Below are 14,209 nucleotides of genomic sequence, written 5' to 3' on the forward strand. Positions count from 1 at the left end.
GATGTTCCTTTTCTTTCTCTGACTGGCTGCCTCATCTCTTTCTCTGCTCTGGTCTCCAGACAGGAAATCCAGACGTGGCCATTCATCAATGCTGCTATAATCTGTCTGATTTTATTAGCTTTTGAATTTTATCACCAAAACGAAGAGAGGGGGGAAAAAGTCCCTAAAAAACAAAACCTCCAGTAGTATGACTCTTCCTTACCTATGCATTCTGCTCAGCATAGCGGGCTGGTACAAGTCAAAATTAAAATGTCCCCTTGCCCCCCCCCCCCCCCCCCGAGAGATCTTGGTGTGGTTTTATTTAATTTCTTCTGTACTAAATGAATGTGAGACACTGCGCTGCCAGCATTTTCTTGCTGCTCGATTAGATATTTTTCATTTTAAACATGAAACATGTATATTTTATATTTCGTTTTGGCTTGAGATCCATCACAGTTTGCTCCTTGTTTTTGGAGCAGAGTTGAACGGCAGCATCTGAAGTTGGAGTTGTTTTGCTTGTCCGCTGTTATACTGGATGCCTTGCAAGTGATACCATTTGGAATAGGAGATGAAGCTGATGTGGAGGAATGCAAACTTTGGAGGACACCCCACAGAGTAACGGAGTGAAGCACTGGAGCAGTCTGTGACCAAACTATCCCCTCCCTGACTGCTGGCAGAAGGCCCCAAAACTAGTGGGCAGCCAGCAAGAAGTCACTGAAGGGATTTAGCTGTCATGGTGGCATCTCACTTCTCTTTCCCCCTCTGCCCAGATTCTGGAAAGCCCCACCTGGGGATGGGTTAGGCTGTGAGTGAGAGGGTTGAGTGCGGGGTGCATTAACCTCATCTGAGAAACAAAGAGGGAATCGACCGGAATGTTAGTGCAGATTGAGCTGTGGAATGTGCATTTAGGTGGGTGGGATGGTTTCAGGGGAAACATTCCCTGAAGAACTTTAGTCTTCAGTTCCAACAACCTGGGGATTGCAGCGTATCTGCTGAACATCCTGTTTATTTGGTAGAGGGCCAGGCGCCACCCACCAATGGGGGAGTCAGGTGGAAACCCCATAGGAAGAATGTCAGGGAATTTCCTGTTCCCTGTTGGATTTTTTTTTCACATAGACAAATGATCTGGGCCCTGCTTAAGAGACACTCAGCACATCTTTGGGTGGAACATGGGTGTGTGGGTCATTGCTGATTATGCTGAAAACTGCTAAAGGAAAAGGATGGGAAAGCAAGGGAGTTGCCTTTAGAAGAATTTGTTCCACATGGCTCTGAAAGATTAGACTGAGACCAGTGGATTCTCTGTTTTGTCTCCTCAAAAAAGAAAAAAAAAAAGAAAAAAAAGAAAAAGTGTGGGAGTAGCCATTGCAGCATGAGGCGGGATGATCCTCTGGCTACTAAGAAGATACTCGACAGTGTTCATGATAATGAAGATAGCACTTAGCATATCTGTAGCAATTTCCTGTTTGAGGCCTGTTAGTTAACCCTTAGAACATCCCCATGAAATAAATCATTACTATTATCCCCATTTCACAGATGGGGACACTGAGAAGACAGGGGGCCCAGTTCATCCTCTCTGGCATAAGGAGGCACAACCTGCAACTTCTTACATGAGTCTATCCCCTTACACCCTGGAATAGTCACCCCTTTAAAGAAGGGCAGGCAGTACTTTCACCATCACCCTCCCATGGTTGCTCTGCTAGGGGACAACAGCCTTCTTTCATCAGGGATTCATAAAAGCTGTGCATGAAGAGACAATGGGAGGAGTGGTCCTGCCCCTTTCCAGGCCTATGCTGCCCAAAGTGGGAGATGTGTTGCCTGCCTGTGGATTTTCCCTTTTTCCCTCCTATTCACATGCCCCTCTCCCCCATACCGAAGTGGACATTGCATTGCTGCAATCTTCTCCTGTGGCATTTAAACCACCAATGGCCCTCTGCTAAGGTATCTGCACCAGTGAAGATTGTAGGGAAACTTGCCCTCGGGACGCTGTGACTTTTCTAAAGCCACAGAGTGAATCAGTGGTAGAGGAAGGATTAGTATTGTGGAATTCCTGGCTCGTGACCTAGTGTTCAGTCCATTAGGGTTCTCTTGACAAATCATTAGTGTGAAAAATTTGTTGCTTAATATGTATTATTTTATATAACTCAACCTTTTAGAGTGTGCACATATTAGGTACCCTTTCATGTTCAAAGCAAGTCAGTGACTGTAGTAAAAGAAAAAAAGTACTTGTGGCACCTTAGAGACTAACCAATTTATTTGAGCATAAGTTTTCGTGCACTTCATCTGTAGCTCACGAAAGCTCATGCTCAGATAAATTGGTTAGTCTCTAAGGTGCCACAAGTACTCCTTTTCTTTTTGCAAATACAGACTAACACGGCTGCTACTCTGAAATCAGTGACTTTAGTGTAATCTGTGTGGCTAGGTTCTGTGCAAACCTGTGAAAATATAGTAAAGGGAAGTACCTCAAACTGTTACCTAAGGATTAACATATGCCATCTGGGCTCTAATGTCTCTACCTATAACTTAGACTGCAAGCAATCCAGTGTCTTCATATCTGTAGAGCACATAGCACTGCTTTGGGACAGGAACTCAAACCAACAACCATGCCCATTGTTGAATGTGAGTGAACTCTTCAAACTATGCAGTTTGAAAGAAGTTTGCAGTTACAAGTCATTTTACTTTTTGATTGGTATTTTGATGATTACACCATAAAAACAATTGCGTTACTGAAAAAGCCATTCTAATTATAAAATAAATTGCAGATTTACTAGGCTACTGAAGATAAAGCTAATGCCTAATATTAGCTATATGAAAGGAGATATGGAGAAGGAGCAAAAGATGCTAGGATGTAAATTTTAGAAAATAAGAATGTCTTCACACAATTCCACTTTTCACTGGACAGTTTCCACGAACAACTGGCATAGAAATCATTTTGAGGTCATGCGAACTGAAAAATAATACAGTGTAGCAAAGAAAATATTAAGATAAAATATTTTAAATTATTCTAAACTTCCATTTTATGGAAGCAGAAAAGGGGTTTGATTCCTTTAGAATAACCCCTTTCTGACACAGTATATTAGTCTACCTAATCATTTCTTATCAGTCTGTGAAGGCTTTTGTTTATTTTTGGGGGAAGGATTAGTTTCTTAACAATGGGTGCAGTAACTTAAAATAGACAAAAAGAAAAGGAATACTTGTGGCACCTTAGAGCATATATGCTTAAATAAATTTGTTAGTCTCTAAAGTGCCACAAGTACTCATTTTCTTTTTGCGAACACAGACTAACACGGCTGCTACTCTTAAAATAGACAGTTGTTTAGGCTTTCCTGGCTGAATGTTCTGCCATTGACACTGCCTCAAGGTACAGAAGCATATTCCTCTGCACTCAAGTTTATAATATGATAGCTGGAGCTTCTGCTGTCACTTATGCATACAAAAATTACACACACACACATATATGCCAATTGTCAGTCAGCTCTAAGCATGTGCTGAAACTTGCAGTAAACTCTTTTCCCTATCATTTGATGAAGTTGAAAAATATCTGCAGAAAAACTTTGTGCAGGGAAAGTAAATGCACCAGCAGGGTAGGCTGGCAAAAGATTGATGCTTTGTACTGTTGGAATAGGACGTTTTTCATGTAATAAATCAATGCTGCTTGAATTCATCAGAACAAGCATCGAGAAGACTTGATAAGAGGACTCAAATGATCCTTCCATACAAATGAGTAGACTGTATGGGGCTATTATATATGGAAATAAACAGAACAGTGCATTGTCCAGCTTTGCTTGGATTCCAAGACACCACTAGATTTACTCAAACCTGGAATTTAATTCCAGTGCCGCATAGTCACTATGGATGATCCAACCATCAGGTTATTATATTGTAGGACTTCAGTGTTATACCTTCTGTAGACATTACATTAAAACACATCAAAGTGGGGAGATGAACAGTAATGTTGTTTTAGATTAAAGGTCTATGAGCCCGGAATTCCTGTGTTAACAGCAGAACAGGACCAGATGGTAGTCACCCAAGAGTTCTGAAGTAACTCAAATTTGAAATTGCAGAACTACTAACTGCGATATATAATGTATTGCTTAAATCAATCTCTGTACCAGACGATTGGCAGATAGCTAACGTAATGCTGATTTTAAACAAAAATAGCTCCAGAGGTGTTCCTGGCAATTACAGTTGGTAAGCCTAATGTCAGTACCAGGCAAATTGGTTGGAACAGTAGTGAAGAACAGAATTATCAGATTTCAGAGTAGCAGCCGTGTTAGTCTGTATTCGCAAAAAGAAAAGGAGTACTAGTAGCACCTTAGAGACTAACCAATTTATATAAGCATAAGCTTTCGTGAGCTACAGCTCACTTCATCGGATGCATTCAGTGGAAAATACACTGAGGAGATTTATATACACACAGAACATGAAAAAATGGGTGTTATCATACACACTGTAAGGAGAGTGATCACTTAAGATGAGCTATTACCAGCAGGAGAGCGGGGCGGGGCAGGGGGGAGAGAAAACCTTTTGTAGTGATAATCAAGATGGGCCATTTCCAGCAGTTAACAGGAACGTATGAGGAACAGTGTGTGGGGGGGAAATAAACATGGGGAAATAGTTTTACTTTGTGTAATGACCCATCCACTCCCAGTCTCTATTCAAGCCTAAGTTAATTGTATCCAGTTTGCAAATTAATTCCAATTCAACTCTCATTGGAGTCTGTTTTTGCAGTCTTTTTGTTGTAATATTGCGACCTTTAGGTCTGAAATCGAGTGACCAGAGAGATTGAAGTGTTCTCCGACTGGTTTATGAATGTTATAATTCTTGACATCTGATTTGTGTCCATTTATTCTTTTACGTAGAGACTGTCCAGTTTGACCAATGTACATGGCAGAGGGGCATTGCTGGCACATGATGGCATATATCACATTGGTAGATGTGCAGGTGAACGAGCCTCTGATAGTGTGGCTGATGTGATTAGGCCCTATGATGGTGTCCCCTGAATAGATATGTAGACACAGTTGGCAACGGGCTTTGTTGCAAGGATAGGTTCCTGGGTTAGGGTTCTGTTGTGTGGTGTGTGGTTGCTGGTGAGTATTTGCTTCAGGTTGGGGGGCTGTCTGTAGGCAAGAACTTGCCTGTCTCCCAAGATTTGTGAGAGTGATGGGTCATCCTTCAGGATAGGTTGTAGATCCTTGATGATGCATTGGAGAGGTTTTAGTTGGGGGCTGAAGGTGATGGCTAGTGGCGTTCTGTAATTATCTTTGTTGGGCCTGTCCTGTAGTAGGTGACTTTAGAATTAGAATTTAGAATTTAGTAGAATTATCAGCCACATAGATGAAAATGGTTTGTTGGGGAAGAGTCAACAAGGCTTTTGTAAGGGGAAATTGTGCCTCACTAATCTATTAGAATTCTCTGAGGGTGTAAACAAAGGTGATCCAGGGTACTTGGACTTTCAGAAAGCCTTTGACAAGGTCCCTCATCAAAGGCTCTTAAGCAAAGTAGATAGTCATGGGTTAAGAGAGAAGGTCCTCACATGTATCAGTAACTGATTAAAAGACAGGAAATAAAGGGTAGGAATAAATGATCAGTTTTCACAGTGGAGAGAGGTAGACAGCAGGGTCCCCCAAGGATCTGTAGTGAGATGAGCACTGTTCAACATATTCATAAATGATCTGGAAAAAGGGGTAAACAGTGAGGGGGCAAAGTTTGCAGATGATACAAAGTTACTCAAGATAGTTAAGTCCAAAACTGACTGCGATGAGTTACAAAGGAATTTCACAAAATTGGGTGACTGGACAACAAAATGGCAGATGAAATTCAGTGTTGATAAATGCAAAGTAATTCACATTGGAAAACATAACTCCAACTATACATATAAATCCATGGTACACCCACACCTTGAATATTACGTGCAGTTCTGGTCGCCCCATTTAAAAAAAAAAGATATAGTAGAATTGGAAAAGGTACAGAGAAGGGCAACAAAAATGGTTAGGAATAAGTAAAAGCTTCCATATAAGGAAAGATTAAAAAGACTGGAGCAGTTCAGCTTAGAAACGAGATGATGGGGGCAGGGGGCATGATCTATATCTATAAAATCATGAATGATGTGGAGAATGTGAATAAGGAAGTGTTATTTACATCTTCACATAACACATGAACCAGGCGTTACCCCATGAAATATATAGGCAACAAGTTTAAAATATGCATAAGGAATTACTTCTTCATACACCACACAGTCAACCTGTGGAACTCATTGCCAAGGGATGTTATGAAGGCCAAAAGTATAATTGGGCTAAAAAAAAAAGAATTAGATAAGTTCCTGGAGGATAGGTCCATCAATGGCTATTAGCCAAGACAGTCAGGGACACAACTCCATGCTTTGGGTGTCCCTAAACCTGTGACTGCCAGGAGCTAGGACTGGACAACAGGATGGATATTTCCTCTAAAGCAGCTGACACTGGCCACTGTAAGAAGACAGGATTCTGGGTTACATGGGCCATTTTTTTGACCCATTTCAGAGTAACAGCCGTGTTAGTCTGTATTCGCAAAAAGAAAAGGAGTATTTGTGGCACCTTAGAGACTAACCAATTTATTTGAGCATAAGCTTTCGTGAGCTACAGCTCACTTCATTGGTTAGTCTCTAAGGTGCCACAAGTACTCCTTTTCTTTTTTCTGACCCAGAATGGCTGCTTTTTATGCTTTTATGTTCTTCGCCTTTGTGGTGTTGGGCACGTTCTTAAGAGCCAGATTGACTCCTGTGGTGCTCCTTAGAAAAAAGGGTCTCCTCAAGATTAATAAGGGTATCAGAATCTGTTCTGTAACCTCTTTACCTTGATTTTCCCTATCTGTAAAATGGGGACATTTATCTACCTCACAGGAATACCAAGAGGTATAATTTGGTGTTTTGAACCCAAACATTTCATTTCAAATTGACATTTAAATTTAAAATGTCATTTTAAAGATGAAATATCTGCTTGAAATATTTCAGTTTGATCACAAATTTCAAACTTTTTTCCATTCTGTCAATTTGATATTTCAACTTTTCATCCCAATTCAGGATGAAAACAAACATGGAAATATCAGTCTCCTGTGGGTTTAAAATTGTCTTCTGACCAGCTCTAGCCTCATGTTTTGAAAATAATTGTCAGTAAATGGTTTTATCTCTCTGCATTTAATATGCAGAGACCCATGCTGTCTATTACACTTGTAAGACTGCAAAGCTTTTATTGTTTCCAATATCATAAATGCACTGTACATATTAAAGGAATAATTTTATTAATTTGATGTGAACTATAAAAGGATATGTATCTTCTTTTAATGAAAATGAGGTAAATTTATTAAATCTTCTCCATTTTTTGCATTCTTGGAAATTGCATCCAGAATTGGCAATGCTTTCTTAGGGTGCATGGTTCTTTAGCTGCCATTTTATGCAGACTCTGGGCTCATCTTTATGTCAGTTTCACTTTTGTGATTACATGTCACTATCTACCTAGACCTTTTTTAGGAGTAACAGGGGCATACTGTTGCCAACTCTATATATTGTGGTTGGAGCCCTTAGTTAAGAGCCCCAAATTTTGTGTAATATACAGTACATCATATTGAAATTGTATTAACAGTAATAAATTTTTGTCAAGTTACTTCTCTGCAATTTTTAGCTGTATTAATATGTAGATGACAGTATAGGAAATGAATTATGCCTAATGCTTTTATCCCTGTACTGTAAAACCTGAACAAAATGATGATCCATAGAAACACAGAAAGACAGTTGACACTAGTTATTGGAGGCATTTTTAAATAGACCAAGCCTGGATTAACAAGCTCATATTGACTGTAACAGGAATTGTACAAGTGAATACTAGCTGTAATAAGAAAACATGGACAAAAAATTGAACTTTTGTGATCAATACTTCATTTTTTAAAATTGTTTTATGGTGGTGGATGGAGCAAATGGACAAGAGACGCATGACATTTAGGAGTCCAATTTATGCATGGTTCACTAAGAGAATACAGATTACAAGTGACATTAAATCATGGCCAGTTATTTTTTCCCTCAGTAATTATTACAGTAGTAATCACCTGCATAATACAGTGACATACATGTGGCAATATTTATTGTTTAAAAGGTCAAATGCATTGTTGGGATTTTGTGGTTCCCAATAATAACCAAATGAGTGAGATGCTGGGCAGAATCAAGGGTCTTCGATACTTTATTCAATTAAATTCAACAAGACTTTATTCAATGTGCACAAAGCAAGAGCCTCTGGTACAAAAATCAGCAAGGAGCCCCTCCTGTTGATATTTTATAGCACATGGCAGTTAGATAACACAAACCTCTAGTCAATCATATTTAACCTTTCCATATATGGACTTGTTCATCACATGCTTATACTTCTCCACTCCACCTATTGAGCTCATCCCCCTCCCCTTGGCCTTTTCTAGAATGTTCCTAGGGTGGTGAGCCACAGCATGCTTCTTTATGCGTACGTACCTTCTAAATCACATTTTCTTTTAAATTGGGTTGATGCCTCCCTTTTTAAGGTTTACTTTCGGTATGTCTTTGAAGTGCTTCCACTGCCCTCCGCAAGCCCTTCTTCTCTGAGTACTTGCCCTCACCTGCACAAACTGCTCTTCGTACTCCACAAATGACCATCTGCAGGGAACCGCTGGAAAATGTGGATCATTTTCCATACCTTGGCAGCCACCTCTCCCAAACAACGAGCACTGACACAAATTGAATACAGGATCTGCTGTGCCAGCATCCTTTGGAAGACTACTCAAGAGTCTTCAATGATAGGGATCTGCATGTCTGTGCTTGGTCTCTGGCATCCTGATTGATAGTCAAAGGCCTTGGTTAGATCAATGAATGCCATGAACAGTTCCTAGTGTTGCTCTCTGCACTTCTCCTGAATCTGTTATGCCATGAAAATCATATCAGTTGTGCCTTGGGATGACCTGAAGCCACACTGTGATTTGGGGAGGAGTTCCTCAGCAAGGGGGAGAAAGTGGTTTAGTAGGATCTGGCAAGGATCTTCCCTGCAATGGAGAGAATGGCAATACCTCTGTAGTTCCCACACAAAGATTTATCCCCTTTCTTGAATATTGTAACAATGTTGGCGTTCTTAAAGTCAGGTGAAATCTGACAAAATCTGGACCTTTGAAGAAAGTTTTTGCTGGAGCATTGTTCAACAAGCTTTAAAAACCTCAGCTGGGATGCTGTCTGAGCCTGGTGCCTTGTGACCTTTTTTTTTTTTTTTTTTTTGTCTGGGTGATGGCACGCAAGACTTCCTCAGATGGGGGTAGGCAAGGTGTTCCATTGCTGAGCACTGTGGAATAGACTCAATGGTGTATTCAGAGACCATGGATTCACAGTTTTGTAGGCTCTCAAAGTGCTCCTTCTGGTGTTCTTTAATGGCTGCATTGTCCTAGGGGAGGGTGGAGTCATCTTGGAAACGTAAAGGGTTTTGGGCCTTTGGAGCGTGGCCCATATATAGCTTTTGTTGCTTGGAAGAAGTTTCTTATGTCAGCCTCATCTATGAAACCCTGCATCTCAGAGGTCTTCTCATGCCACCACTGATTTTTGATGTTCTGTAGCCTCCTTTGGACTTCGGCTTTCAGCAGGTGATAAGCTTCATGTTTTCATTGGTTAGAGGAATCATTTTGCCAGTTACAGAATGCAGTTCTTTTCTGTTGAATTAATGCTAGGATTTCCTAGTTTTTTGTCAAACCAGTCCCGGTGCCGATGAGTGGAATATGCTATAGTTTCAGCACATGCACTGTGAATGGTATTTAAGGTGATCCCAGTGTTCTTGAATGTCAATGATGTTCTAAGGCGAGTTAGAGGTTTTTCAGATAGATATTGCTGGAACATCTGGCAGCTGGCTTGATCCTGAAGTGCTTTGTTATGTTGGTAAATACAGTACAACTTGTCACACTCTCCAATAGTTTATCATATTAATCTGTCATCCAAACATTAATGCACTGATCATAAAAGTTCATGTTTTAAAATGAGTATGCTCAGTTCTGTTCAATATGGTGTTTGGTGATTTTTCTGTAATAAGGTGTCCACCTAAAACAAGTTCTTCCTTCACTAGTAGTATTGATCTGTATCCAGAATTAAAATTAAGAAGTTGTTAGTCATGATCTACCTTCATGCCATTTTTTTTATATGGCACATCTGGCTTTACAGTCAAACAAAAGCTTGGGATGAATTCCTGGTCTCATTGAAGTCAATGGTGAAACTCTCATTAACTTCCATGGGACCTGGATTTCACTCCTGGCTTCTGCTCAAAGGAGTTTAGAATCTAAGCACCTGAATTTTCAGGGTACTGAGTGCTTTAGCTCACTGATAGCAATGGGAGTGGGCAGCACCATGTACCAGAATCAGTCCCTAAGTCACCAAACGTGCTCCCATTGAAATCAATGACACAATTTGTATTGACTTCAGGGGTGGAGGTTCGTGCCTGAAGTCATGCCAATAATCTACAGATAGTGGGGTGGGTAGCTAGTGAAGACACAGATCTCTTTCCCCCCTGGTTTTCTGTTAATTCTCTTTTTACATGTATGTGTTTTTCACAATCTAATTACATGGGACATGTGGGTTATATCTGGGTAAAACTAGCAGAGAAGAAAACTAGGAGAGGTGAGATTTAAGGAGGAATTTGAAGGCAAATAAGGGTGATAAGCTGAATAAAAGGGGAGGCTACTGCAGGGATGGGGGTGAGGGAGTCACAAGTTGGAGTAAAGAGCACTGCAATGCATGCTCTTCCATGCCATTAACCGGAAGTGTTGGAAACATGAAATGGAGAAGGTACCAACTGAGGTGAGACAGTAGGTCTGTCTCCATCCCTACTAATCATTGGCTTCACAGCAAGTAGTGTCAACTGTGGTACAGTCATCTGCCACTAGCAACTAGACTGAGAACTCATTTCACACAGGCCACTTAACAGCTGTCAGATAGTATTGTTCTACAGTCACTTGCATCGAATGTGGGCTGGAGATGAGTCAGTGACCTAGACATACACAGGATTTATATTCCATTAACAATCCCCTAAGCTATTACGTCCTGCTAAGGAAATTGCTTTTGAAAATAAATCCAGTACTTCCAGTAGCTAGCACTAAAAGGCGCAGCTCCATTCTGTCAGGGTCTGCTTGCTCCTGCTGGAAATTTCCAGGACAAAACAGTGTCTTCCCAGATTGAATTTGCAGACTTTACAAGACCAGAGAGATCTACAGAAATGCTCTGTATTTTTCAAGTGATGGCCATTCTATCCCAGTCTTTTTTTTTAAAGACAAGACACTGTACATCTGAGGATGTTGTGTTGTATCTATTTGGCTGATAGCAACTGAACAAAAATTTTAACACCATTGGAGGTGGGGGGAAATGTGCAACATGTTGCATGTGGTTTTTTTTTATTCTTTTATTTTTTTTACAGATCTCCGGAAAATCCATTTCTGCATGCATAATGGTCATCTCTCTATTATAAACTAAAAAGGTCAGGATCAGATAAGGACACTATATATATATATATATGCATAGCCTGATTGACATTTTTAAAATGTCTCTCTTCTTTCAGAATAGGGGTCCAAAGTTAAGCATGATAAATATTGATTTTCTTGTCCAATGAACCAGGTGTCTTGTTGATACTTGAATTATGACTACCATTTTTCAGTAGTAGAGGTGATATTTGGTTTTGTTTTCGTGTTCAAGATGACCCACTACTATAAGTTTTCTGATAAATATTTTTTGTTTAGCTTAACATTATAGTTGTATTCCAAGAATATTTGGTACTGGTTGAAGGACACAAATTCACACCATGTAGAGTTCAAGCATAGGAGTTTATTACATTCAGCACTGACAGTGTCACCTCGCTTATTAGGCTCAGACACTGTCAATTGATTACAACGGAATATATGGATTTTTTTATGGGTGGGGAAAGTGATGGGGTAGGCAGTCCCACACCCTCGGATAGGTTTAGCTGCATGACATGATAGCACAGTAGCCAATGGTCAAAAGGTTACATAATGTCTCCACCCATGGTCTTAAATTAACAAATTAACATTTAGCATTTAATTAGTACTTTAATAAATGTATTAGTATAGAATAGATATTGGATTTAATTTGAGGTTTATAGGAATGAAGTAGCTCCTTTGATTATCCAACAGATACATATCTAGGGGTAAAAGCAAAGAAAAAGTGAAAGTATATGGCAATAAAGATTGTCTTTTAAGTTGCTTATTTGTGTTTTAAGGCAGGCATTGGTTCCTGGGAAAGGGAGGTGGGAGGAGGCCATATCTTATACTGACATGTTCCAACCTTTTATAAACTCAAGGTTGGATGTGTGGGAAGAACAGCTCCCTATAGAAGAAACTAACACAACAGAAACAGGGCTTCTTTGTTCTATTTGAAACTTTGAATAAGATACAATTATTGCCCCCAACATTTGGCGTTTTGCTGACCAGGCATATTTTAGCAAAAGCAAGGTTATCTTTGGTTATTTTGCCTTCTCTTAGCTATTGCTAGGCCTCTGACCTCTTGACCAAACTCTGGACTTTGGGCCTGTACACAAATCCATATACCAGGTTATTACATTAGCAATGGATTTTAACACTTCAGTGGTCAACCCCTGTGTCCATGCTTCAAGTCTTAACGCTTTCTGACCTATGTGTTCTGAGACTTAATGATTTACCGCACTTTACAACTGTGAAGTACTATCTATTGCCAAGAGCTAATAACTGCTATATTTCTTTATCGCTACTGGCACCGCAAATTCTTATTTACAAAACATGAATACAAACAGCTTTAAGGAAGAACTAAGGTTTCTGAAACTCTTTTGATGGAGTTTTCCGGGGGAGGGGGGAGTTACTTTCTTTACCCCCCCCCCCCAAAATTTCAAATTTCAACCATTAAAAAGTCTAGAAATGAACAAACACTTAAGGGACACAACTAGTTTCCCACTACCACATAATTCTTCCCTTGCTGTAGTCCCACCCAATTTAGACTGGTTGCCCAGTTAGCATCCTATTACCCAGAAGCCTAGGACACCTAGAGGTTATATCTAGGCAAATAAGCATCCCATTTCCTGTCTGCCAGCCAAAAAACAAAGGGATTTCCCATTACCACACCCATCCTAACACATCACTTCTGATCACAAAATTCAATATGCTCCCAAGCCTCCTCTGTTTGTGCTTAAGTACCCTGCTGTTTCAGTGCTCTGTTTAATGTGTTTTGTCAGCTTTCCTTTTATTGATTTTTGTTGCTTTTGATAATTTGAAAGTATTAAATTTCAATGAGTAAGAATTGGGAGTGCCTTTAATACACTTCCCCCCTTTTTAAAAAAGGACTAACTTTAACCTACTCCTTTAGCCTTACTAAATCTGTTAGATTGGAGGTTGACCATTCATGAAGCTCTAGATCAGAGGCAGTGGGACCTGTTGTGGATGGAGGAGCAGAGAGGTAGAAATGTGGACGGCAAACCATAGTTGGAGTAGAAGTGGCTGGATTGAGTTGAGACACATTCTGCATTGTTATAAGCGAATTCAGCAGTTGGTACTAGTGCAGTCCAGTTATTTTGACAGTGGTTCAGGAAGCAGCACAGGTATTGTTTGAGTGCCTGGTAGACCAGTTCTGATTGGCCATCCATCTAGGGAGTGATGGGCAGCTGATGCATGGAGCTGGACATTGAGGTTGTGGAACACCACCTTCCAGAACCTGAGGCCAGACGCTCAGGGTTGAAGTGTTCACTGAGAGGGGTGAAAGTTTCTCTTGGGATGTTTAGATATCTAGATGGACTTCTGTCCCCCTAGAAGGGGTCTGGACTAGATGAGATTTAGCTGGAGGGCTAAGTCATGGACAGAAACTGACCATGCCCCACCATGGTGCCAAAGAGATGATCAGCAAGGGGGTGGGTGCTAGAGGCAAAGACCTATGTAATACCATGATCTGATACCAGGGGGTTGCTGTAGCAGTGAATGCAACTACTAAGAGTCCATCTCCAGGATAAATGCAGACACCTGGGGTTCTAAGATCCAAATCTGGATTTAGTGTTTCAAAACCACCTCTACTTTTGACCTCTTGATTATTTATTTAGTATTGCTTTAACTTATAAAATGTGCCTTATATAAAGTCATCCATTTAGACATTTCTCTGCTCCTTCCCTCCATTGCTGTAGATTCTAAGTATCACACAAGTATTTAAAAATTGAAATATTTTTGTTTTATTTCTCTCCCTTCC

This window comes from Caretta caretta, chromosome 1 (assembly GCF_965140235.1).
Source record: "Caretta caretta isolate rCarCar2 chromosome 1, rCarCar1.hap1, whole genome shotgun sequence".
Taxonomy (NCBI): Eukaryota; Metazoa; Chordata; order Testudines; family Cheloniidae; genus Caretta; species Caretta caretta.